The 27,549-nt window shown below is 38.7% G+C and overlaps 2 non-coding genes and 1 pseudogene across 2 annotated transcripts; 2 read left to right on the top strand and 1 right to left on the bottom strand.

The window, feature by feature from the left end:
• Positions 1 to 24,479, top strand: part of LOC149499220 (uncharacterized) — a 31,735-nt pseudogene extending 7,256 nt beyond the window's left edge.
• LOC149499221 (small nucleolar RNA R71) lies at positions 10,421 to 10,526 on the top strand. Its single transcript, XR_016319064.1, has one exon. It is a non-coding gene; the product is annotated as a small nucleolar RNA R71 (small nucleolar RNA).
• LOC149499222 (small nucleolar RNA R71) lies at positions 12,851 to 12,960 on the bottom strand. Its single transcript, XR_016318986.1, has one exon. It is a non-coding gene; the product is annotated as a small nucleolar RNA R71 (small nucleolar RNA).
• Positions 24,480 to 27,549: the final 3,070 nt, after the last annotated feature.

The raw sequence follows: 27,549 nt of genomic DNA on the forward strand, positions 1-27,549 counted from the left end.
TCAGATCGGACAACAACAAAATGTTCACACTTTGCGAGACTACACCACACCCTCTCTTAATGGAGCTACCTCCAGCATCACTAGACCAAGAGTGGAAGCTAATAACTTTGAAATCAAACCAGCAATTATTCAGTTGCTTTCCACTTCTATTCAATATGGGGGACTCCCTAGTGAAGATCCAAATGCTCACATCACTAATTTCCTGGAAATCTGTGATACTTTTAAGCAAAATGGTGTTTCTGACGATGCCATTAGATTAAGACTCTTTCCTTTTACTCTAAGGGATAAAGCACGATCATGGTTACAATCTTGCCCAACTGGAAGTTTTACAACTTGGGAAGAATTAGCCCAGAAATTTTTGGCTAAATTCTTTCCATCTTCTAAAACCACCAAATTGAGAAATGAGATCATGACTTTTGACAGCGTTTTTCGCAAGTGTACGAAATCGCAACAAGTAGTATAGAGTAAGAAAGTATCGTATCCACAGGGATTGTTTATCAATTACCAAAATTATGTTAACCTATTATTATTTAGACGATGATAAAAGGAGTTCGCTGTAAAGTAAATAAAATTCAAAGTAAAAGAGATCAAACACAAAATTTAGGTGAAAAGAAATCAAGGGATTAAGCTACTAGGGAATTTGATTTCATTTAATTCTATCTAGCTTGTTCTATTAGTTCATTAATCAAGTTTAATTGTTCAAGTAGGAGAAAACAACCCTAAGGTTACTAACAAGCTCTCCCGATTTATTGTTAGCTATTCTAATCCAATTTAATCACCTATATTAATAGTGAAATTAAACATGAATCAGATCATTAGGTTTTATGGTTGTTTTATGAATTCACAACTTAATACTTTATTAACTTATGAAAGCCCCCCTTGAGTCAAACCATATAGTTTCCACATCAAGTTATTATTCTCAAGTAAATTATTACCTTATTCATATCAATAACCCTTCTCCCGAATGATGTTATTGAAATAATTCAATCCAAGGGAATTTTTCTGCCTGGAAGCCTTAAACACAATAATAAGTTATAACAAGAACAAAGAAAAATAAATCTAATATTATAAGCTGGAATCGAATTAAATTACATCAAATCCCTAGTATAAAAGTTTAGCTAGACATAGTAATTAAATTAAACTCAATCACACTTGAATCATTCATCATATTTAAAGACAATAATAAAGAAAGAAACAAGATGAAAAGTTTAGAATAAAAACTATATCACAACTATGTTGATGGCTTCCTTGAATCTTAGCACAATTATTTGAAGCTTGAAATCTTTGAGAAGAGAGAACTATGTAAAGAAGTGTACAAAGAAAACGATCTCCCTTGCTATGAGAAGTTCCTTTCTTTATATAGAGGTCCTGAAGGCAAGTCTGACTCCTTTTAGGAAATAGAATCCTTATTTAGTACAAAATCCTTTATAGGAGATCATAATTGTTTAGGCTCTTGATTTCTTCTTGATTAGGACTCCTTTTTCTTCAAGAATAGGTCCAGGTCTTGTTTAGTGTGTTTAGGAAACTCCTTGAAGTCGGCCCATGTGAGAAAGGCTTGATGTGCGTTTTAAATTCATACTGGTTCCGCCTGGACAGCACGGGCGTGCTTCATGGCACGGGCTGGGCGTGCTGTAGTCTGGAAGTCTGGCTATTGAAGCACTGCGGCATCTCATGTGAGACTCGTGCTCGCGTAGTGTAGATTCGCGCTCGCGCATGTGAGGCTTGCGCTCGCGAGTTGCGCGGCCTAACTCTCTGCCTCTCGTTTGCGCGATTCGTGCGTGCTTCGGGGCGCGCTTTAGGCGTGCTGGCTTCTCTCCTCATGGTTCACTTGGCTTCTAGCACGGGCGTGCCTTCCAGCACGGGCTGGGCGTGCTAGAAGCTGAGTGCCTTGCATTCTAAAGTTCTTTTCTGCGCCAAATTTCTGCAATTTTTTCTTAGATCAAGCGGATTAAAGAACAAGGAAGCTTTTAAACACAATTATACTAAAAGTGATTTAAAATTAAATTAAAGAAGTAAAAACTTACTAAAATTCTAATAAAAACTATATTAAAAACACTATAAAATTTATACTTATCAAAATTCCCCAAACTTAAACCATTGCTTGTCCTCAAGCAACAAAACTAAAAGAAAAATAATTTGACGACACTTAGTTTAACATGATTGGAGATGATTTTAATAATCTTTCAAGATATCATGATTAGTAAACAAGTGAATAAACTCAATCGTTCTCCATGCTAATCATACTTAAGCTTGATTTTTATTTTTGAATAAAACACATTCATTGAGTAAAATACAAGTTTAAAGAGATTGTCAACACTAATATTTATTCAATTTATGATAAATAGGACATGAATTATCTAAGGAATCTTCAACCTTTAAAAAAAATAAGACAATTGATAGTGCAACAGTGGCATTCCCATATGCAAAATTAGTTATTCTTTCTCCACGATTTAAATGCATACGATTAAAAGATCAAAAGGTCTTTATTTTGGGTTGTAATGGGGCTTTCTTGGTGCAAATTTTTGCTTAATCAAAAGAAAGGATAAAAGGGTAGTCAAAGAGTACAAAAGACTGTATAATTTTCAAGATTCTATTTTAATCACACTTTTACTAGTTCTAGGGAGTGTCTGTTTTGAAGCTTTCTTACTAGCTAGAGGCATCTTGTGCAAGGTCTTTTCATAATATTTTGGTACTTTTCTTCCTTGCTTTTCCATTCTTCTTTCAGTCTTTTGATTGCTTTTTACGTGCCCCTTTCTTGATTCTTTCTTCTTTTCTTTATTTGCTAGTATTGATTGATGAATTCTCCCTCTTTGTTGCTATATTCTAATTAAAAATCGAATCTTTTAATCATACAATCCTTTGTACTTAGGGTAGGAGATTTGAATTTGGCTTTAATGGCTAGGTTTATTGACGGTGAAGAAGAAAATTGTACGGTTTAAGGCTTCAAAGTGGGTTTCAAAGGTCATATATTTTTATTTAGGTGGTCTAGGCTATATAAGGGTCAACAAAAATTGCCTAAATCATCTCCTTCAAGATGTAAACATTTAAATTTCTCGCCTCGAAGGAAGTTCTAATTTTTTTTGTTCTAGGAATGCCAAGGTTTAAAATACTTTAGAGTAAAACACACATTTATATCATAACTTTCATAAAAATCAGTGTTTTAAAAGTCTAGAAACAAATAGTTTAGATCAATGAACATGATTGAGTCAAAAATTCAAATGCAAAACTTAAATATGCTAGAATTTAGAATCGACTATATTTAACACTCATTACTAGACATGAGAACTTTCAAGCTTACTTGTAATCATTCCAAAAATGTTAAACAAAAACAAAAATTTTTGCCAAATTTTTGCCAAAATTCCCTTCCCCCAATTCAATCAATCACATTGTCCCCAATGTGCATAAATTCCCCAAACTTATTGCATTACTAGAAGGAAAGCAGTAAGAGAGAAGAAGAAATCTTACCAACATTGTATTGAACAATACAATAGAACGGGTGTGGGAAGAGTCTTAGCTAAAAGAGCAACTAAACATTAAGAACAAAACAAACTACTAAAAAGTTATAAAAATTCAAATAACAAATAAACTAAAGTGAAAGCAACCAAGACAATGTATTAGAACAAATAAACAAAAATAAAACAAAGAAAAGTGAGAAATCCGTCAATTCTTTGGTGGTGGAGGTGGCTGCAGAAGCTGGAGGATGGTCTGGAGTTGGCCTTGCATGGTGTCCATCCGAGAGTCAAGACTGCCGTTCATAATTTCGATGGACTGGAAACGGTCTGCGATCATCGTTTCCATACATTTAAGGCGCGTGTCAAAGAGGTCCATCCGAGACATCATTCTTGCAAGGACTTCATCGTTCGACATGTTGGCTGTGCCTTGGAACGATGGAACGACACCGGAAGTACCTGCACCAAAAGAAGAAGGAAAAGGAGGAGGATTATCCTCTTCCATGTTAGCTCCACCGGCTGCCTCTGCTCCTGCATCATCAGGATTAGCCTTTGGGGTGCCTACTACTTGATATGTATCCCCGACTTTTTCAATCAGTTTCATATGTATCACAACATCTAGGTCCAGTCTAGTACTACGCCCTCCTCCTATACTATCATAAATTGGCCTAGCCGGGTTCCAAACCTGTAAGTATCTAGCAATCCGAGTTACAAAACATCCCACCATTATGGCCCCCTTGTCGGCTCCAGCTACCTTTCCAAATTTTTGGCAGAGCCAATAACCAACATTCAATAAAACCCCATTCTCAATAGCCCACAGAAAATATAATTCGTTCAAACTTAGCACCCCATCGCTTTCACTCCTTCCAAAAATGGAATTAGATAAGAATTTGTGAATGTAGCGCAAGGAAGGTTTTTTTAATTTGGATGCTTTATAATATCTAGGATTGTAATTCACTTCACCTGTCAAATTTCGCCAAGTATTACGCGCACTAAAATCACTAGATATTTGTATCTGGCTATTGTCTGTAGGAAACCCAAAAATGTGGCTAATTTCATTCACAGTTAGTTCAAAGTCTTGACTAAGAAGCCTAAAGTTAACCCTGCTTGGTGGTGAATTAGGCAATAATGGAATAAAAGCGCGATAGGAACTCAGAAATTCTAGAGTTAGAGGGGCATAGACTAAGTCCTTCATATCAATAAATTCCCCCCATCCTATTCTCTTAATAGGGTCTAACACAATATCCCTAAGACCCACTTGCGCTAAGGCAGCCTCATCAATAAATCTATTCGGTAGAATAGGCCGAAGAGATAATTTTGTGTACCTTTCTTATTGATCGGATGAGGCGAACTCGAATGGAAATGCAGGAGGTGAAGGAGGTTGAGGAGCCGTGGAAGATCGCGTAGTTGCGCGGTTTTGAGCAGCAATGGAGGATGCGGGTCTGCTACGTTTGTATCTAGGAGGCATTGTTGGAGTTGATTATGTGAAAATTTTGGGTGGAAAGTGTTTGATTTGAGAGAAAAGGGAGAAGAAAAGGGAAAGTTTGGGAGAAAAGAGGTGACGGCCAGGGCGTGCGCGGTGGAAAAGAGAGAGTTTGAAAGCGTGCTCTTTAAAGAGGGGCGCCAATTAATAAGTTGGTCTGATCGTGGCACGGCCGTGCTGATGAGCACGGCCTGGGCGTGCTCTCCTCTGACCTGCAAAACAACAAAAGTGGTGTACCTGGCACGGGCGTGCTACATAGCACGGCTTGGGCGTGCTCTTCTCTGCCTCTCGAGTTCTTTTCGCGCTCGCGCATGTGAAAGTCGCGCTCGCGTATTTTGCTGGCAAACGTTCTGCCTCTCAAAAGTGCTTTCTCGCGCCCGCGCATATGAATATCGCGCTCGCGTCTTCTGGTCCAATGGGTTCTGACACTCAGATCTGCTTGTCGCGCCCGCGTATATGAATGTCGCGCTCGCGACCTCAGCTCGCGCCCGTGTATATGAAAGGTGCGCTCGCGAGTTCAGCTCGCGCCCGCGTATATGAATGTCGTGCTCGTGACTTCAGCTTGAGCCCGCGTAGATGGAAGGTGCGCTCGCGAGTTTTTCTTGCAACTCTTCTGACTTTCTTTTCTAATTGTCGCGCTCGCGCTTGTGAATGTCGCGCTCGCGACTTGGGCGTTTTCCAGTAACACGGGCGTGCCACTTAGCACGTCTAGGGCGTGCTCTCCTCTGACCTTCAAGTGTGTTAATCTCTTTTCTATGGCACGGGCATGCTGATGGGCACGCTTGGGGCGTGCTCGGTTCTGGATTTCCACTTTTTCCTACAAAAACTCTTAACTAAACAAAAGAACGCTTATGGAGAAAATTTGGGATTTTGACAAATAAAATAGGGAATAAAAATAAATAAATGGACGAAAATTTAATAAAAATAGATGGGTTGTCTCCCATGAGCACTTTTGTTTAACGTCGTTAAGTTCGACGCACTTATCTGAATTTAGGCTAAGCAAGACCAATTGTAGTCTTGATGGGTTCAAAGGTTTCATTATAATAGCTTCTCAAACGTTGAGCATTTACCTTGAAACTTCGATTCGACTTACCATCCACTATTTCAATCGCGCCATGAGGAAAAATTTCCTTGATTGTGAATGGTCCAGACCATCTAGAGCGCAACTTACCAGGAAATAACCGAAGTCTAGAGTTATAGAGCAACACTTGCTAGCCTACCTTTAGATCCCTCATGATAATGCGCTTATCGTGCCATTGTTTAGTGCGATCTTTATATATTTTAGCACTTTCATAAGCATGGAGGCGCAATTCATCCATCATGTTTAGCTGTAACAAGCGTTTTTGTCCCACTTCCTTGGCATTAAAGTTGAGAAATTGAATGGCCCAAAATGCCTTATGTTCTAACTCTACAGGAAGATGACAAGCCTTACCATACACCATGCGATATGGAGACATACCTATAGGCGTTTTGAATGCCGTTCTGTAGGCCCATAGAGCGTCGTCTAGCTTTTTGGACCAATCCTTTCTTGATTGTCCAACAGTGGTTTCGAGGATCTTTTTGATTTCTCTGTTAGTGACCTCTACTTGTCCACTGGTTTGAGGATGATATGGAGTACCTACATGATGAGTGACACCATATTTTGCAAGAAGGGAGTCTAAATATCGATTACAAAAATGCTTACCTCCGTCCGTGATTATCGCCCTGGGAGTACCATGCCTTGTAAAAATGTTTTTCTTGATGAAGCTCATCACACTTTTGGCATCGTTATTTGGAAGAGCAACAGCTTCTACCCACTTTGACACATAATCCACTGCCACTAGAATGTATTGATTTGAATAAGATGGTGGAAAAGGTCCCATAAAGTCCAGACCCCATACATCGAAGATTTCGACTTCAAGGATGCTGTTCAGGGGCATTTCATGTCTCTTCGAAATGTTACCTAACCTTTGACAACGATCACAAAGACGAACATAATTATAAGCATCTGTAAAAAGATTAGGCCAATACAAACCACTTTCTAGTATACGCGCAGCTGTCTTGTTTGCTCCAAAGTGGCCTCCACATTCCATTGAATGGCAGAATTTAAGGACACTTTCTATTTCAGTTTCCGGTATACATCTCCTGAATAGCTGATCACTACAATACTTGAACAAAAATGGCTCCTCCCAATAGTAAAATTTGATATCATGAAAAAATTTTTTTCTTTGTTGGTAAGAAAAATTGGGAGGAGGAATTTTGCAAACAAGATAATTAACTATGTCAGCGTACCAGGGGGTTTGAGCATTTGCTACTAGAAGAAGTTGCTCATGAGGAAAGCTTTCATTGATTTGTAGCTCGCTTGTATCCTCCTCCCCCAATTCAAGCCTAGAAAGATGGTCAGCAACGAGGTTCTCGGTCCCCTTTTTGTCGCGAATTTCTAGGTCAAACTCTTGCAATAGAAGTACCCAACGAATGAGTCTCGGCTTTGCATCTTTCTTCTCCAGCAAGTATTTAATGGCAGAATGATCTGTGTAGACTATTGTTTTAGCTCCAATTAGATATGCCCTGAATTTGTCAAAAGCAAAAACAATAGCTAGCAGTTCCTTTTCCGTAGTTGCATAATTTAATTGTGCATCATTCAATGTGCGACTTGCATAATAGATAACATGCAACTTCCTGTCTTTTCTTTGTCCAAGAACAGCTCCTACAGCATGATCACTAGCATCACACATGAGTTCAAAGGGTAAAGTCCAATCTGGTGTGGTGATGATCGGGGCTGAGATTAACTCCTTCTTTAACCTGTTAAAAGCATCTAAACAATCTTTGTTAAATTCAAAAGGAACATCTTTAACTAGTAAATTGCAAAGAGGTTTAGTGATTTTTGAGAAATCCCTTATGAATCTCCTGTAAAATCCTGCATGCCCAAGAAAACTTCTTATGCCCTTCACTGTGTTAGGGGGAGGTAGTTTTTCAATTACCTCAATTTTTGCCTTGTCTACTTCAATCCCCTTTTGAGAGATTTTATGCCCTAGGACAATACCTTCACTAACCATGAAGTGACATTTTTCCCAATTTAACACAAGGTTAGTATCTTCACATCGTTGCATCACTAAAGATAAATTATGAAGGCATGCATCGAAGGAAGAACCAAATACAGAAAAATCATCCATGAATATTTCAATAAATGTTTCCACCATATCAGAAAAGATGGACATCATGCACCTTTGAAAGGTTGCAGGGGCATTGCATAGCCCAAAAGGCATTCTCCTATAGGCAAAAGTGCCATAAGGACAAGTGAATGTAGTTTTCTCTTGGTCTTCAGGGGCTATAGGTATTTGGAAGTACCCTGAATAGCCATCTAAGAAACAATAAAAAGGATATCCTGCAAGTCTTTCAAGCATTTGATCAATAAAGGGAAGGGGAAAGTGATCTTTGCGTGTTGCTTTATTTAATTTTCTATAATCTATACACACACGCCAACCTGTGACTGTTCTTGTGGGGATTAATTCATTGTTTTCATTAGAAATAACAGTCATACCTCCCTTCTTTGGAACAACTTGGATAGGACTCACCCAATTACTGTCTGAAATTGGATAAATGATGCCGGCATCTAAGAGTTTAATAATTTCAGCCTTGACTACCTCTTTCATGTTCGGGTTCAATCGCCTTTGATGTTCGATTGAAGGTTTGTAGTCTTCTTCCATCAAGATTTTATGCATACACACACTTGGGCTTATTCCTTGTAAATCCGAAATAGACCACCCTAATGCTTTCTTGTGCCTACTTAGAACCTGCAACAACCTTTCCTCTTGATCAAGCGTTAAGTGAGAAGAAATAATAACAGGAAAAGAGTGGTCCTCACCTAAGAATGCATGTTTTAAATGAGGTGGAAGTTGTTTCAGTTCATGCTTAGGTGATTCCTTTTCTTTTTCATTCAAGATGCTTGATTCATTAACATTATTTTCAACATGCAAAGTGGTCTCCACACATTCATCTACTACGTCAATTCTAAAACAGTCTCCATGATCCATAGGGAGTTTACAAGATTTAAGTACATCAAACACAATCTCTTCCTGTCCAACTCTTAGAGTCAACTTACCCTCATAAACATCAATTAATGCTCTTGCAGTTGCAAGAAAGGGTCTTCCAAGGATTAGAGATCCTTCCCTGTCTTCATCAATATCAAGAATGACAAAATCAACAGGAAAGATGAATGTACCTACCTTTACAAGCACGTCTTCTACAATCCCTCTAGGATATTTAATTGAACGATCTGCTAATTGCAAAGACATCCTTGTTGGTTTGAGCTCTCCCATACCTAGCATCTTAAAAACTTCATAGGACATAAGATTAATGCTAGCACCCAAATCTGCCAAAGCCTTTTCAAAGTCAAGATTACCAATGTTACAAGGGATAGAAAAACTTCCTGGATCTTTTAACTTTGGAGGTTTGGATAATTGCACTGCACTCCTCGGTTAACATTACCGTTCCTTGATCATCAATTTTTCGTTTCTTGCTCAGGATATCTTTTAAGAATTTAGCATAACTAGGCATTTGAGCAAGAGCTTCAGCAAAAGGAATATTGATTTAGAGCTTCTTAAACACATCCAGAAACTTGAGGAAGCTCTTGTCATCTTGTGCTTTCTTTAATCTTTGTGGAAAGGGGACAGGGGAACATAAGGTTTTACCTTTTCTTTCTCCTCTAAGTCAATGATAGGCACCCTTGGTTGTTCTTTTACTTCCTTTTCTTTCTTTGGTGGTTCATCTAATTGTTTGCCACTTCTCAAAGTGATAGCCTACACTTGTTCTTTTGGATTCTTTTCAGTATTGCTAGGTAACGTACCTTGAGGTCGAGATGCCATCATGTTTGCAAATTGCCCCAATTGGATCTCCAAATTCCTGATTGCAGCTTGCTGGATTTTATGGTTTTCTCTGGTTTCATTCATGAATTCCATGTGTGATTTAGAAAGAGCAGTGAGGAGGTCATCATGGGATTTCTTTTCTGGAGGGTGGAAACCTGGTGGTGCATTCAAGGCATTGTTAGGATTACCATAGGATAGATTAGGATGATTCCTTAACCTGTTATCATATGAATTTGAATAAGGGTAATTCTTTGTTCCTTGATTCATCACATAGTTCACTTGCTCCAAAGTTTGTGGATTTAAAGAGTCCATGATGCATTCCCCAATTCCATGTTGTCCATTGCACCTATCACAAATTTGCATAACAGCATTCACAGGGTTAGTAGTTAACATGTCCAATTTCCTTACCATGTTATCTACCTTGGCATTAAGTGCTGTAATGGCGTCTATTTCATAGACTCCTGCAGTTCTTCTTCTTTCGGTATTATTTTGGTAGTGGCTGTTGCTTGCCATCTCCTCTATCAACTCATATGCTTCATCAATACCTTTCTTTTCAAAAGATCCACCTGCAGCTGCATCTAAAGTGATTTTAATATTAGGAGATAGAGCATTATAGAAAGTTTGTACCTGTAACCACTTGGGCAAACTGTGATGCGGACACTTTCTTAGCAAGTCCTTGAATCTTTCCCAAGCTTCATACAAGCTCTCTTGATCATGATGAGCAAATGTCATTATCTCATTGCGCAACTTGGTGGTTTTTGAGGATGGAAAGAATTTAGCTAGAAATTTTTGAGCTAATTCATCCCATGTGGTAAAACTTCCAGTGGGACATGATTGTAACCATGCTCTAGCTTTATCCCTAAGAGTGAATGGAAAAAGTCTTAATTTGATTGCATCCTCAGAAACACCATTTTGTTTGAATGTGTCACAAATTTCCAAAAAATTGGTGATGTGAGCATTAGGATCTTCACTAGGCAAACCTCCATATTGGATCGAGGTAGAGAGCATTTGGATAATTGCAGGTTTAATCTCAAAGTTATTAGCTTCTACCCTAGGTCTTGTAATACTTGAGGTTGTCCCATTCAGATTAAGTGTTGTATAATCCCTTAAGGTACGGATCGGATGTTGAAGTAGTGGTCCAACTACGTTTTCGTTTCTGTTTTCGTTTTCGTTGGCCATGTCTGCTTGTTGATCGAGTTTTATTTCTCTTGCTTTTCTTGCAGCGTTGTGCCTACGAAAGGTTCTTTCAATTTCTGGGTCAAAGACTAAAGGTTCAGTTGTCCTTGATCTTCTTTGCATAAAACACCTGGAACAGCACTTAAAAGAAAATTAAATAAAAACGAAAGAGTGTCTAAATTAATAACAGGGTAATTCGTATTGATATTGATACGCCAATCCTCGGCAACGGCGCCAAAAACTTGACAGCGTTTTTCGCAAATGTACGAAATCGCAACAAGTAGTATAGAGTAAGAAAGTATCGTATCCACAGGGATTGTTTATCAATTACCAAAAGTATGTTAACCTATTATTATTTAGACGATGATAAAAGGAGTTCGCTGTAAAGTAAATAAAATTCAAAGTAAAAGAGATCAAACACAAAATTTAGGTGAAAAGAAATCAGGGGATTAAGCTACTAGGGAATTTGATTTCATTTAATTCTATCCAGCTTGTTCTATTAGTTCATTAATCAAGTTTAATTGTTCAAGTAGGAGAAAACAACCCTAAGGTTACTAACAAGCTCTCCCGATTTATTGTTAGCTATTCTAATCCAATTTAATCACCTATATTAATAGTGAAATTAAACATGAATCAGATCATTAGGTTTTATGGTTGTTTTATGAATTCACAACTTAATACTTTATTAACTTATGAAAGCCCCCCTTGAGTCAAACCATATAGTTTCCACATCAAGTTATTATTCTCAAGTAAATTATTACCTTATTCATATCAATAACCCTTCTCCCAAATGATGTTATTGAAATAATTCAATCCAAGGGAATTTTTCTGCCTGGAAGCCTTAAGCACAATAATAAGCTATAACAAGAACAAAGAAAAATAAATCTAATATTATAATCTGGAATCGAATTAAATTACATCAAATCCCTAGTATAAAAGTTTAGCTAGACATAATAATTAAATTAAACTCAATCACACTTGAATCATTCATCATATTTAAAGACAATAATAAAGAAAGAAACAAGATGAAAAGTTTAGAATAAAAACTGTATCACAACTATGTTGATGGCTTCCTTGAATCTTAGCACAATTATTTGAAGCTTGAAATCTTTGAGAAGAGAGAACTATGTAAAGAAGTGTACAAAGAAAACGATCTCCCTTGCTATGAGAAGTTCCTTTCTTTATATAGAGGTCCTGAAGGCAAGTCTGACTCCTTTTAGGAAATAGAATCCTTATTTAGTACAAAATCCTTTATAGGAGATCATAACTGTTTAGGCTCTTGATTTCTTCTTGATTAGGACTCCTTTTTCTTCAAGAATAGGTCCAGGTCTTGTTTAGTGTGTTTAGGAAACTCCTTGAAGTCGGCCCATGTGAGAAAGGCTTGATGTGCGTTTTAAATTCATACTGGTTCCGCCTGGACAGCACGGGCGTGCTTCATGGCACGGGCTGGGCGTGCTGTAGTCTGGAAGTCTGGCTATTGAAGCACTGCGGCATCTCATGTGAGACTCGTGCTCGCGTAGTGTAGATTCGCGCTCGCGAGTGTTGGTCGCGCTCGCGCATGTGAGGCTTGCGCTCGCGAGTTGCGCGGCCTAACTCTTTGCCTCTCGTTTGCGCGATTCGCGCGTGCTTCGGGGCGCGCTTTAGGCGTGCTGGCTTCTCTCCTCATGGTTCACTTGGCTTCTAGCACGGGCGTGCCTTCCAGCACGGGCTGGGCGTGCTAGAAGCTGAGTGCCTTGCATTCTAAAGTTCTTTTCTGCGCCAAATTTCTGCAATTTTTTCTTAGATCAAGCGGATTAAAGAACAAGGAAGCTTTTAAAAACAATTATACTAAAAGTGATTTAAAATTAAATTAAAGAAGTAAAAACTTACTAAAATTCTAATAAAAAACTATATTAAAAACACTATAAAATTTATACTTATCAACTTTCGTTCATCATGATCAAGAAAGCTTATATGAAGCTTGAGAAAGATTTAAAGATTTGCTGAGAAAATGTCCTCACCATAGTTTGCCCAAATGGTTACAAGTCCAAACTTTTTATAATTCATTGTCACCTAATATTAAGATTACACTTGATGCAGTTGCAGGAGGATCTTTCGAAAGAAAAGAGATCGATGAAGCATACGATTTAATAGAAGAAATGGCAAGCAATAGCCATTATCAAAGCAGTTCTGAAAGTAGAAAAACTGCTGGGATATATGAAATTGATGCCATCACTGCACTAAATGCAAAGGTTGACAACATGGTAAGAAAGTTAGACTTACTAACCACTAAATCTGTGAACTCCATCATGTAAACCTGTGACAGATGCAACGAACCACATGGAGTTGGAGAATGCATATTAGATTCTGCAAATCCACAAACTTTGGAGCAAGTGAACTATGTGATGAACCAACAGAGGAGGAATTATCCATATTCGAATCATTACGATAACAGGTTGAGAAATCATCCGAATCTTTCATATGGTAATTCTAACAACACCTTAAATGCACCACCAGGTTTCTTGCCTCCTGAGAAAAAGTCTCATGATGATCTCCTTACTGCCCTCTCGAAATCGCACATGGATTTCATGAATGAAATAAGGGAACACAACAAAATCCAACAAGCTGCGATAAGAAACCTGGAGATCCAAATGGGACAGTTTGCAAACATGATGGCAGCTAGACCTCAAGGTACGTTATCTAGTAACACTGAGAAAAATCCTAAAGAACAGGTACAAGCCATAACCTTGAGGAGTGGTAAAGAATTGGAAGACAAGACCAGAAAGGAGAAGGAGAAAGAAGAAGAGAGGAAGGCACCTATCATTGATCTGGTGGAGAGGGAAGAAGTGAAACTGTACGTTCCACCCGTTCCATTTCCATAAAGGTTGAAAAAGACACAGGATGACCAAAGCTTCATGAAATTTCTGGACATCTTCAAAAAGCTTCAAATAAACATCCCTTTTGCTGAATCTCTTGCTCAAATGCCCAGTTATGCGAAGTTCTTAAAAGAAATCTTGAGCAAGAAAAGAAAGATTGATGACCAAGGAATGGTGAAACTGACTGAAGAATGCAGTGCGATCATTCAAAATAAATTGCCACCAAAGCTTAAAGATCCAAGGAGTTTTTCTATTCCTTGTAATATTGGCAATTTAAATTTCGAAAAGGCTTTAGCTGACCTAGGAGCTAGCATAAATCTGATGTCTTATGAAGTCTTTAAAATGCTAGGCATGGGGGAGCTCAAGCCAACAAGGATGTCTCTACAATTAGCCGATCGATCGATCAAATACCCCAAGGGAATTGTAGAGGACGTACTAGTCAAGGTAGGGAAATTCATTTTTCCAGTTGATTTTGTCATCCTTGACATTGATGAAGGGATCATTGATCCTTGGAAGACCTTTTCTTGCAACTGCAAGAGCTCTAATTGATGTACATGATGGGAAACTGACATTGCGAGTAGGTCAAGAGGAAGTTGTTTTCGATGTATTAAAATATTGTAAACTTCCTATGGACAGCGATGATTGCTTTAGAATAGATGTAATAGATACATGTGTCAAGAAGACTTTATATAGCATAGATAATAATAGTAATAATACAGAAGAAAAAGAAAAAGAAAAAGAAAAAGAAGATACACCACCCAAACAAGAACTGAAGCAGCTTCCTCCTCATTTGAAGCATGCATTTCTAGGTGAGAACAACTCTTTTCCTGTTATTATTTCCTCTCACTTAACGCTTGATCAAGAGGAAGGGTTGTTGCAGGTTCTTCGAAAGCACAAGAAAGCAATAGGGTGGTCAATTTCTGATTTACAAGGAATAAGCCCGAGTGTATGCATGCATAAGATCCTAATGGAAGACGATTATAAACCTTCAATCGAGCATCAAAGGCGTTTGAATCCAAACATGAAGGAAGTAGTAAAAGCTGAAATCATAAAACTTCTGGATGCCGGTATTATCTATCCAATCTCCAATAGTAGTTGGGTGAGTCATGTTCAAGTTGTGCCAAAGAAAGGAGGTATGACTGTTATATTTAATGAAAACAATGAATTGACTCCTACTAGAACAGTCACAGGTTGGCGTGTGTGCATTGACTACAGAAAATTGAACAAAGCAACACGTAAGGACCACTTTCCTTTACCTTTTATTGATCAAATGCTTGAAAGACTTGCAGGTTATCCTTTCTACTGTTTCTTGGATGGTTATTCAAGATACTTTCAAATACCTATTGCTCCTGAAGATCAAGAGAAGACTACCTTCACTTGTCCTTATGGCACTTTTGCCTATAGGAGAATGCCCTTTGGACTATGCAATGCCCCTGCAACCTTCCAAAGATGCATAATGTCCATATTTTTTGATATGGTGGAGAAATCTATTGAGATATTTATGGATGATTTTTCTATATTTGGTTCTTCTTTCGATGCATGTCTTCATAATTTATCCTTCGTAATGCAACGTTGTGAAGATACTAACCTTGTGCTGAATTGGGAAAAATGTCACTTCATGGTTAGTGAAGGTATTGTCTTAGGGCATAAGATCTCTCAACAAGGAATTGAAGTAGACAAAGCCAAGATCGAGATAATTGAAAAACTACCTCCTCCTAACTCAGTGAAAGGGATAAGGAGTTTTCTTGGTCATGCAGGGTTCTACAGAAGGTTTATCAAGGACTTCTCAAAAATCACAAAACCTCTTTGCAATTTATTAGTTAAAGATGTTCCTTTCAACTTTGACAAAGAGTGTTTAGATGCTTTTAACAGGTTAAAGAAGGAGTTGACCTCAGCCCCTATCATCACTACACCGGATTGGACTCTTCCTTTTGAACTTATGTGTGATGCTAGTGATCATGATGTTGGAGCCGTTCTTGGGCAACGAAAGGACAAGAAGTTGCATGTTATCTATTATGCTAGTCGCACATTGAATGATGCACAATTGAATTATGCAACTATCGAAAAAGAATTGTTAGCTATTGTTTTTGCTTTTGACAAATTCAGGGCCTATTTAATTGGAGCCAAAACAATAGTCTACACAGATCACTCAGCCATCAAATATTTGCTAGAAAAGAAGGATGCTAAACCAAGACTAATTTGTTGGGTTCTCTTATTGCAGGAATTTGATCTGGAAATTCGCGACAAAAAGGGAACCGAGAATCTAGTAGCTGATCACTTTTCCAGGTTAGAATTGGGGGAAGAGGATACAACAAAGCTACAAATCAATGAAAGCTTTCCCCATGAGCAACTTTTGCTAATGGCACATACTCAAACCCCCTGGTATGCTGATATAGTTAACTATCTTATTTGCAAAATCACTCCTCCCAATTTTTCTTATCAACAAAAGAAAAAATTCTTCCATGATATCAAATACTACTACTGGGAGGAGCTCTTTTTGTTCAAATATTGTAGTGATCAGCTATTCCGGCGGTGTATACCGGAAAGTGAAATGGAAAGTGTCCTTAAATTCTGCCATTCAATGGAATGTGGAGGGCATTTTGGAGCAAACAAGACAGCAACATGTGTATTGGAAAGCGGTTTGTATTAGCCTAATCTATTTAAAGATGCTTTTAACTATGTTCGTCTTTGTGATCGCTGTCAAAGGTTAGGCAACATTTTAAAAAGACATGAAATGCCTTTGCATAGCATTCTTGAAGTCGAAATTTTCGATGTTTGGGGTCTGGACTTCATGGGACCTTTTCCATCATCATATTCAAACCAATACATCCTAGTGGCAGTAGACTATGTATCGAAATGGGCAGAAGCTGTTGCCCTTCCCAATAATGATGCCAAAAGTGTGATGAGCTTCATCAAGAAATATATTTTCACACGACATGGTACTCCGAGAGTAGTAATCACAGATGGAGGTAAGCATTTCTGTAATAAATATCTTGACTCACTACTTTCCAGATATGGTGTTACACACCGTGTAGGTACTCCATATCACCCTCAAACAAGCGGACAAGTCAAAGTCACGAACCGGGAAATCAAGAAGATTTTGGAGACAACTATTTGCCAATCAAGGAAAGATTGGTCCAAAAAGCTCGATGATGCTCTTTGGGCCTACAGAACTGCATTCAAAACACCAATTGGCATGTCACCATATCGACTGGTATACGGTAAGGCTTGTCACCTCCCTGTCGAACTGGAGCACAAGGCATATTGGGCGATCCAATTCCTTAATTTTGATACTAAGGAAGCTGGTCAGAAGCGGCTGCTTCAATTGAACATAATGGATGAAATGAGGCTCCATGCCTATGAAAATGCCAAAATATATAAAGAACGCACAAAATAGTGGCATGATAAGCGTATCATTCTACGGAATCTAAGGGTAGGCCAACAAGTTTTACTCTATAACTCTAGACCCCGCCTCTTTCCAGGAAAATTACGCTCAAGGTGGTCCGGCCCATTCACGATCAAAGAAATTTTTCCGCATGGAGCAGTTGAGATTATGAACGGTGACCAAAGTTTCAAGGTTAATGCTCACCGTCTAAAGGTTTACCAAGGTGGAGATTTCGATCCTGTTAAAACCGCTATCAGTCTTGATTAAGCTTGAATCAGGTTCGGTACGTCGAACTTAACGACGTTAAACAAAAGTGCTTATGGGAGGCAACCCATTTTTATTTTGACTATTTTATTTGCTTGTTGTTTGTTTTAATCTAGTTATAAAAAAAAAAAAAAAAAAAAAAAAAAAAAAAAAAGGGAGAAACAGAGGGTAGCATGCCCTGAACTGTGCCACGTCGCACGCCCGTGCCAGGTAAGTTTAGTTTTGACTTGCAGGAGAGACGCGCATGCCCCAGGCCATGCCAACACGCACGCCCGTGCCCGCTTGCATCAGGACTTCCAGAGGCTTGCACGCCCCAGCCCGTGCCATCCCGCACGCCCGTGCGCGCTATCAACTGGACTTCCAGGAGCGAGCACGGTCTGGACCGTGCGGAAATGCACGCCCGTGCGCGCTATGCTATTTAAAAAGCACACCCTAAAACTGTTTCATTCACCGCGCACGCCCTAGCCGCCAGTTGCAGTTTCTCTCATTTTTATCCCATTTTCTCTCATTTTCTCTCATTTTCTTTCATTCTCTCACACTTTCTTCAATATTTTGCATCATAATGCCTCCCGGGTACAAAAGAAGCCGACCTACTTCATCTGTAGCAGCTGGACGCCGCTCCTCTCGCTCTTCTACCGCATCCCCACCATCCGACAGTCCACCCCTTCCTCCGTTTGAAACAAGCTTTCCTGCACAAATAGAAAGGTATCACAAACTCTCCTCACGCCCTATGTTGCCAAATAAATTTATCGATGAGCATGCTTTGTCAATCGTTGGACTTAGAGATAATGTAATTGAACCATTGAGGCGAGTAGGGTGGGGTAATTTTATTGAAATGAAGGATCCGGTATATGCCCCTCTGACATTAGCATTTTTAAGTTTGTACTCTTCACTCATTAGATTTCCAGTCGGATGTGTTCAGAATTTTATTCGGTTTCGACTACTTGGTAGAGATTTTGAACTGTCAATAGATGAATTGAATCACATTTTTGGCTTTCCCACTGAGAATGCAGTTACACAAATCCCTACAGATTCTTTTGATTCAGCTAGGTGGCATGAATTGATGAGAGAAGCCAGTTATAACCCTAGGGTCTCTAAGGCTTCTAAACTGAAAAATCCTGCTTTACGGTACATACACAAATTTTTAGTCAGTACCATATTTGGACGAAGTGAAAGCGATGGAGTTTTAGGAAGAAATGAGCTTTACTTTCTATGGGCTATTAACCACGAAGTTTTGTTGCATGTCGGTTACTAGTTGGGTCAAAAATGGGCTCGGGTGGCACGAGCGGATAAGGGAGCCATCATGATGGGTAGCTTTGTCTCACGCATTGCTACCTACTTGAGGGTGTGGAACCCGGCTAGACCTATTTATGACAGTCTTGTTGGAGGCAGAGGCACCAGGTTAGATATCGATATGATGATCCATATGCGGATAGTTGAGAAAGCCGGAGATTCTTATCGTTTAGTGGGTACTCCAGCAGACAGTTCCGCTCCTGCAGACACTCAGGATGCAGGAGGCGCTGACACAGAGGAGGATATTCCAGCTTCTTTCCCTAGTTTTAATTTTGGTGCAGATACCTCCGGAGCTGGACCTTCATTCCAAGGCACTTCCACTGTGTCCAATGATGAGGTGCTTGCCCGAATGCTCTCTCGCATGGACGTGTTCAACACTCGACTTACTGGCATGGAGTCCATGATCACTGATCGTTTCCGGTCACTTGAGATTACGCAGGGCAGCATCGATTCTCGCCTCAACACTCTACAGGGTCAGCTTCAGACTATTCTTCACTTGCTTCAGCCCCCTCCACATCCTCCACCAGAGGCCTGATATTTTTCATATTATTTTGATTATTTTCTCTTATATTTCTGGTTCTTGAATATTTCACATTGGTTTTGTTTGATTACTTACGATTTCGGTTAGTTGCAGATGAATATTTGGGTTTTTAATAGTTTTTCAATTTCAATATTTTGGTTATCTTTTTCATATGTTTCTTCCATCATAGCTTGGATGCACGTCGCATTGTCTCACATCAACAATGGTACTTTTCTCCAATCCTTAGTCTTTCTTAAATATTTCATAAGTTTGGGGAATTGCATCTAGCTCATTGAGGACAATGTGCTCAATTAAGTTGGGGGAAGAAATTTTATCTAAACTATAAAATTAATTCTAATAAAGTGTTGTTTTGTTTTAATAAAATAAGTATGGAATAATTATGATCGAAATTTAAAATTTATCTTAAATTCATTAACCTTTGAATAAATTAATGATGTTTCCAAAGTTAATTGTTTTTAACCAAAATGATATTTTTAACATACTTCTTTGATTTAACCATTTGTTTAGAAAATTTTGAATCCTGACTTGAATAAAAAGACAAGGGATACTAAAGCCATATTACATGTATGTTTTAAATCAATAAAGGGTGAAGGTATTATGAAAAAGAAAGATTGAAGGAAATCCATTCTAAACAAAGTAGTATGGAGCATAAAATGCAACTACTTATTGCTTATATTCCTATATAAAATTATAATTATGTAAGTGGTATGGAGCATAAAATGCAACCACAAAAGAGGCAAAAGATGAGAAGTGGTATGGAGCATAAAATGCAACCAATTTATGTGATAGAAGTAGGCTACCTAAAAATACCTTGAGATGAGAAATATTACATGTAGGCTAAAATTGTCCTAAGTACTTACTATTCTAAAGAAAGAAACATAAATGTTCTTTACTCATGTTTAATAAAAAGAATATGTTATATTAATTTTGGCTAGAAATAACTAACATAGGAAATATATACAATTTATTCTTATGTTAATAATTTGGGTATTTATTAAATTCGTGAATAAATATTCCATACTATTTCAAGGGAATTTTATTGCTTGAGGACAAGCAATAGTTTAAGTTTGGGGAATTTTGATAGCACTAATTTTTATAGTGTTTTTATTTTAATTTTGACCAAGAATTCTAGTGTATTTTATCGATCTAAATTAGTTTTTATATAATATTGCTATATTTTTATTAAAAAGCTTCCTTGAAACACAACTCACTTGATTTGGAGGAAAATTTTAGGATTATGCAAGAAAAGAACAAAAATAAAGGCAAAACATATTTAGCACGCTCCAGCCCGTGCTGATCAACACGACCGTGCCAAGTGCAAGGCAAAATAAGCAAAGATCCAGAGACGCGCACGCCCCAGCCCATGCTGAGCCGCACGCCCGTGCCACAACAGCCATAGACTTCCAGGGGCTTGCACGCCTCAGACCGTGCCAAGCCACATGCCCGTGCGCGCGCTGGAGATAGAAGCTTGGCCCGTGCAGTTGAGGCACGCCCGCGCTACACATGTTCCAGACTTCCAGGGGCTTGCACGCCCCAGGCCGTGCCAATGTGCATGCCCGTGCGCGCTATACCTTCCCAGACCGTGCTAAACAACACGGCCCAAGCTGAGAGCCTTAGACTTCCAGAGCTTGGCACGCCCCAGACCGTGCCAGGCAGCACGCCCGTGCCAAGCAAGAAATCCTGAATTTAAGTCAAAAGTTGCCAACTAATTCCTACTATTTTCATAGCTCACTTTGGACAACTTTCCTCACATGCAAACCAATATCAACTCTATGCACATGGGTGAGTCATGATTAAAGAAAATGGAGACCTAGAAGAGAGCTTTACAACCTAACAAAAGAAGACTTTGATCATTAAACCATATGGAATCCTATACCAAAGAAGTCTATATAAAGAAGAGGAGGGTTCATCTCAAAGCATCCCATTCCATCCCACACATTACATTCCACTCTACATCTCTTCTCCCATCTCTCATTTCATAGCTTTGTATATAGTTTTTCTTTAAAAGTTAAGTATTGAAGAGTTGTGCAAAGGTTCAAGGAAGCCATCCAAGCAATTGTTAAACTAGTTCTTATTTCTAAACTCTTAATCTTGTTCATTTCTTTCATTATCTTTATTGATTATGAAATATTTATCAAGTATTATTGAGTTTTATTTAAGTACCATGAGTAACTAATTTCTTATACTAGGGGTTTGATGTAGCTTAATCTCTTTTCCAATTTATGCAATTAGATTTATTTTTCCTTATTCAAGTTATGATTTATTAATGAACTTAATGCTTCTAGGCAGAATTTTCCCCTAGATTGATTTATTTCAATTATCACTATCGGAAGAAGGATCTTTGATACGAAAAGGTTAATAAAACACATGAGAATAATAACTTGATGTGGAAGCTATATGGTTTGACTCATGGGGGGTTTCTATGATTTATCAACCTTAAATTGTAAATTCTTAAACAACTACATAACTTAATGACTTAATTCATATTTGATTGCGCTATTGGAAAATAGATAATTAAATGGAATTAAAATAGCTAGCAATACATCGGAAGACCTTGTTAGTGAATTCAGAGCTGTTTCCCCTACTTGAATAATTAAATTGATTAATGAACTAATGAAATAAATTGGATAGAATTAAGTGAAATCAAAACCCCTAGTAGTTTTACTTCCTTGATTTCTTTTAATCAATTTTTGTTTACTTGACTCTTGTTTATTTTACATCTATAAACAATTTCCTCATTTATCGTCTAAATAATAACAAGATAACATAATTTTGGTACTTGGATTACAATCCTCGTGGGAACGATATCTTACTCATCATATATTACTTGTAGCGATTCGTACACTTGCGAATTAAGAAGGGAGGTATGACTGTCATCTTTAATGAAAACAATGAATTAATTCCCACTAGAACAGTCACTGGTTGGCGTGTGTGCATTGATTACAGGAAATTGAACAAAGCAACACGTAAGGACCACTTTCCCTTACCTTTCATTGATCAAATGCTTGAAAGACTTACAGGTTATCCTTTCTACTGTTTCTTGGATGGTTATTCAGGATACTTTAAAATACCTATTGCTCCTGAAGATCAAGAGAAAACCACTTTCACTTGTCCTTATGGCACTTTTGCCTATAGGAGAATGCCCTTTGGACTATGCAATGCTCTTGCAACCTTCCAAAGATGCATGATGTCCATATTTTCTGATATGGTAGAGAAATCTATTGAGATCTTTATGGATGACTTTTCTGTATTTGGTTCTTCTTTCTATGCATGTCTTCATAATTTATCCTTAGTAATGCAACGTTGTGAAGACACTAACCTTGTGTTGAATTGGGAAAAATGTCACTTTGTGGTTAGTGAAAGTATTGTTTTAGGGCATAAGATCTCTCAACAAGGAATTGAAGTAGACAAAGCCAAAATCGAGGTAATTGAAAAACTACCTCCTCCTAACTCAGTGAAAGGGATAAGGAGTTTTCTTCGTCATGCGGGGTTCTACAGAAGGTTTATCAAAGACTTCTCAAAAATCACAAAACCTCTTTGTAATTTATTAGTTAAAGATGTTCCTTTCAACTTTGACAAAGAGTGTTTAGATGCTTTTAACAGGTTAAAGAAGGAGTTGATCTCAGCACCTATCATCACTACACCAGATTGGATTCTTCCTTTTGAACTTATGTGTGATGCTAGTGATCATGCTGTTGGAGCTGTTCTTGGGCAAAGAAAGGATAAGAAGTTGCATGTTATCTACTATGCTAGTCGCACATTGAATGATGCACAATTGAATTATGCAACTACTGAAAAAGAATTGTTAGCTATTATTTTTGCTTTTGACAAATTCAAGGCCTATTTAATTGGAGCCAAAACAGTAGTCTACACAGACCATTCAGCAATCAAATATTTGCTAGAAAAGAAAGATGCAAAACCGAGACTAATTCGTTGGGTTCTCTTATTGCAGGAATTTGATCTGGAAATTCGCGACAAAAAGGGAACCGAGAATCTTGTGGCTGACCACCTTTCTAGGCTAGAGTTGGGGGAAGAGGATACAACCAAGCTACAAATCAATGAAAGCTTTCCCCATGAGCAACTTTTGCTAATGGTAAATACTCAAACCCCCTGGTATGCTGATATAGTTAACTATCTTGTTTGCAAAATCACTCCTCCCAACTTTTCTTATCAACAAAAGAAAAAATTCTTCCATGATATCAAATACTATTATTGGGAGGAGCCCTTTCTGTTCAAATATTATAGTGATCAGCTATTCCGGCGGTGTATACCGGAAAGTGAAATGGAAAGTGTCCTTAAATTCTGCCATTCAATGGAATGTGGAGGGCATTTTTGGAGCAAACAAAATAGCAGCACGTATTTTGGAAAGCGGTTTGTATTGGCCTAATCTATTTAAAGATGCTTTTAACTATGTTCGCCTTTGTGATCGCTGTCAGAGGTTAGGTAACATTTCGAAGAGACATGAGATGCCCTTGAATAGCATACTTGAAGTTGAAATCTTCAATGTTTGGGTTCTGGACTTCATGGGACCTTTTCCATCATCATACTCAAACCAATACATCCTAGTAGCAGTCGACTACGTGTCAAAATGGGCAGAAGCTGTTGCCCTACCCAATAACGATGCCAAAAGTGTGATGAGCTTCATCAAGAAATATATCCTCACACGACATGGTATTCCGAGAGCAATAATCACAGACGGAGGTAAGCACTTCTGTAACAAGTACCTTGACTCCCTACTTTCCAGATATGGTGTTACTCACCGTGTAGGTACCCCATATCATCCTCAAACGAGTGGGCAAGTAGAAGTCATGAATCGAGAAATCAAGAAGATCTTGGAGACAACTGTTGGACAATCTAGGAAAGACTGGTCCAAAAAGCTCGATGATGCTCTTTGGGCCTACAGAACAGCCTTCAAAACACCAATTGGCATGTCCCCATATCGAATGGTATACAGTAAGGCTTGTCACCTCCCTGTCGAGCTTGAACACAAAGCATATTGGGCAATCCAATTCCTCAACTTTGATACCAAGGAAGCTGGTCAAAAGAGGTTGCTTCAATTAAATATGATTGATGAGATGCGGCTCAACGCTTATGAAAATGCCAAAATCTATAAAGATCGCACAAAAAAGTGGCATGATAAGCGTATCATCCTTCAGAACCTAAGGGTAGGCCAACATGTATTACTCTAAAACTCTAGACTCTGCCTCTTTCCCGAAAAATTGCGCTCAAGATGGTCCGGCCCATTCACGATTAAAGAAATTTTTCCACATGGAGCAGTTGAGATAATGGATGGTGACCGAAGCTTCAAGGTTAACGCTCACCGTTTAAAGGTTTACCAAGGTGGAAATTTTGATCCCGTTAAAACCGCTATCAGTCTTGCTTAGCTTGGATCAGGTTCAGTCCGTCGAACTTAACGACGTTAAACAAAAGTGCTTATGGGGGACAACCCATTCAAATTTTGATTTCTGTTTTGTTTATATGTTTGTTGTTTGTTTTATTCAATTTTCAGGGATAGCTAAGAGTTAAAAAGGCAGCATGCCCTGGGTGTGTAAATTGAGCACGACCGTGCTCAAAGAAAAATTTGAAAATTGAGAATCAGAGGGGTGCACGCCTGAAACCGTGCTACTTAGCACGCCGTGCCACATCGCACGCCCCTGGCAAAACCGTTGGCATGCCTGTACAAGGTAAGTAGTCTTTGCCTTGTAGGAAAAACACGCGCACGCCCCAAGCCGTGCCGCGTCGTACGCCCGTGCCCGCTTGCGCTTGCGCTAATACCTCCAGAGGCTTGCACGCCCCAAGCCGTGCCGCGTCGCACGCCCGTGCCCGCTTGCGATAATACCTCTAGAGGCTTGCACGCCCGTGCGTGCTATCAACTGGACTTCCAGGAGCAAGCACGGTCCAGACCGTGCTGAACCACACGCCCGTGCATGCTATTCTATTTAAATAACACGCCCTGAATCCAGCGCGCACGCCCTTGCCGCCAGTTGCATTTTCTCTCATTTTCTCTCGTTTTCTCTCATTTTCTTTCATTTCTCTCACACTTTCTTCAATATTTTGCATCAGAATGCCTCCCAGGTACAAAAGAAGCCAACCTGGTTCATCTGTAGCAGCTGGACGCCGCTCCTCTCGCTCTTCCACCGCATCCCCACCATCTGACAGTCCCCCACTTCCTCCTTTCGAGCCAAGTTCTCCCGCGCAATTAGAAAGGTACCATAAACTCTCCTCACGCCCTCTTTTGCCAAATAAATTTATAGACGTTGATGCTTTATCAATAGTTGGACTTAAGGATGCGGTGATTGAGCCTTTAAGGCGTGTAGGGTGGGGAACTTTTATTGACATGAAGGATCCGGTGTATCCCCCTCTGACCTTAGAATTTTTAAGCTCCTATTCTTCCATCATCAGATTTCCAATCGGATGTGTTCAAAATTTTGTTCGGTTTCGTCTGCTGGGTAGAGATTTTGAACTGTCAATAGATGAATTGAGTCACATTTTTTATTTTCCCACTGAGAATGCAGCTACACAACTACCCACAGATTCTTTTGATTCCGATAGGTGGAATGAACTGACGAGAGAAACCGGTTATAACCCTAGGATCTCTAAGGCCTCCAAACTAAAAAGTCCTGCTTTAAGGTATATACACAAATTTTTGGTCAGTACCATATTTGGCCGCAGTGAAAGTGACGGAGTTTTAGGGCGAAATGAGCTATATTTTCTATGGGCCATAAAACACGGGGTCTTATTAAATGTGGGTTACTGGTTGGGACAAAAATGGGCTCGAGTGGCACGCGCAGATAGGGGAGCCATCATGATGGGTAGTTTTATCACACGCATTGCTACCTATTTGAGGGTGTGGAACCCGGCTAGACCTATTTATGACAGTCTAGGTGGAGGCAAAGGCACCAGGATAGATATCAATATGATGATCCATATGAGGATTGTGGAGAAATTAGAGATTCATACCGAGTCATAGGTGCCCGAGCAGAAACTACTGACGATGACGCGCCTGCAGCAGCTGACATTGAGGAGGATCAGCCACCTCCTGCCCCTGGTTTTAGTTTTGGTGCAGGTACCTCTGGAGCTGTACCTTCATTCCAGGGCACTTCCACTGTGTCCAATGATGAGATGCTTGCCCGAATGCTCCCTCGCATGGACGTGTTCGACACTCGACTTACTGGCATGGAGTCCATGATCACTGATCATTTCCAGTCACTTGAGATCACGCAGGGCAGCATCAATTCTTGCCTCGACACTCTGCAGGGTCAACTTCAGACTATTCTTCACTTACTTCAGCCCCCTCCACCTCCTCCACCAGAGGCCTGATATTTTTCATATTATTTTGATTATTCTCTCTTATATTTCTGGTTGTTGAATATTTCACATTGGTTTTATTTGATTACTTACGATTTTGGTTAGTTGCAGATGAATATTTGGGGTTTTAATAGTTTTTCAATTTCAATATTTTGGTTATATTTTTCATATGCTCCTTCCATCATAGCTTGGATGCACGTCGCATTGTCTCACATCAACAATGGTACTTTTCTCCAATCCTTAGTCTTTCTTAAATATTTCATAAGTTTGGGGAATTGCATCTAGCTCATTGAGGACAATGTGCTCAATGAAGTTGGGGGAAGAAATTTTATCTAAACTATAAAATTAATTCTAATAAAGTGTTGTTTTGTTTTAATAAAATAAGTATGGAATAATTATGATCGAAATTTAAAATTTATCTTAAATTCATTAACCTTTGAATAAATTAATGATGTTTCCAAAGTTAATTGTTTTTAACCAAAATTATATTTTTAACATACTTCTTTGATTTAACCATTTGTTTAGAAAATTTTGAATCCTAACTTGAATAAAAAGACAAAGGACACTAAAGCCGTATTACATGTATGTTTTTAAATCAATAAAGGGCGAAGGTATTATGAAAAAGAAAGATTGAAGGAAATCCATCCTAAACAAAGTAGTATGGAGCATAAAATGCAACTACTTATTGCTTATATTCCTATATAAAATTATAAATATATAAGTGGTATGGAGCATAAAATGCAACTACAAAAGAGGCAAAAGATGAGAAGTGGTATGGAGCATAATATGCAACCAACTTATGTGATAGAAGTAGGCTACCTAAAAATACCTTGAGATGAGAAATATTACATGTAGGCTAAAATTGTCCTAAGTACTTACTATTCTAAAGAAGGAGACAAAAGTGTTCTTTACTCATGTCTAATAAAAAGAATATGTTATATTAATTTTGGC

This window comes from Jatropha curcas, chromosome 1 (assembly GCF_041381405.1).
Source record: "Jatropha curcas cultivar XTBG-Jc1 chromosome 1, XTBG_Jcur_1.0, whole genome shotgun sequence".
Lineage (NCBI taxonomy): Eukaryota > Viridiplantae > Streptophyta > Magnoliopsida > Malpighiales > Euphorbiaceae > Jatropha > Jatropha curcas.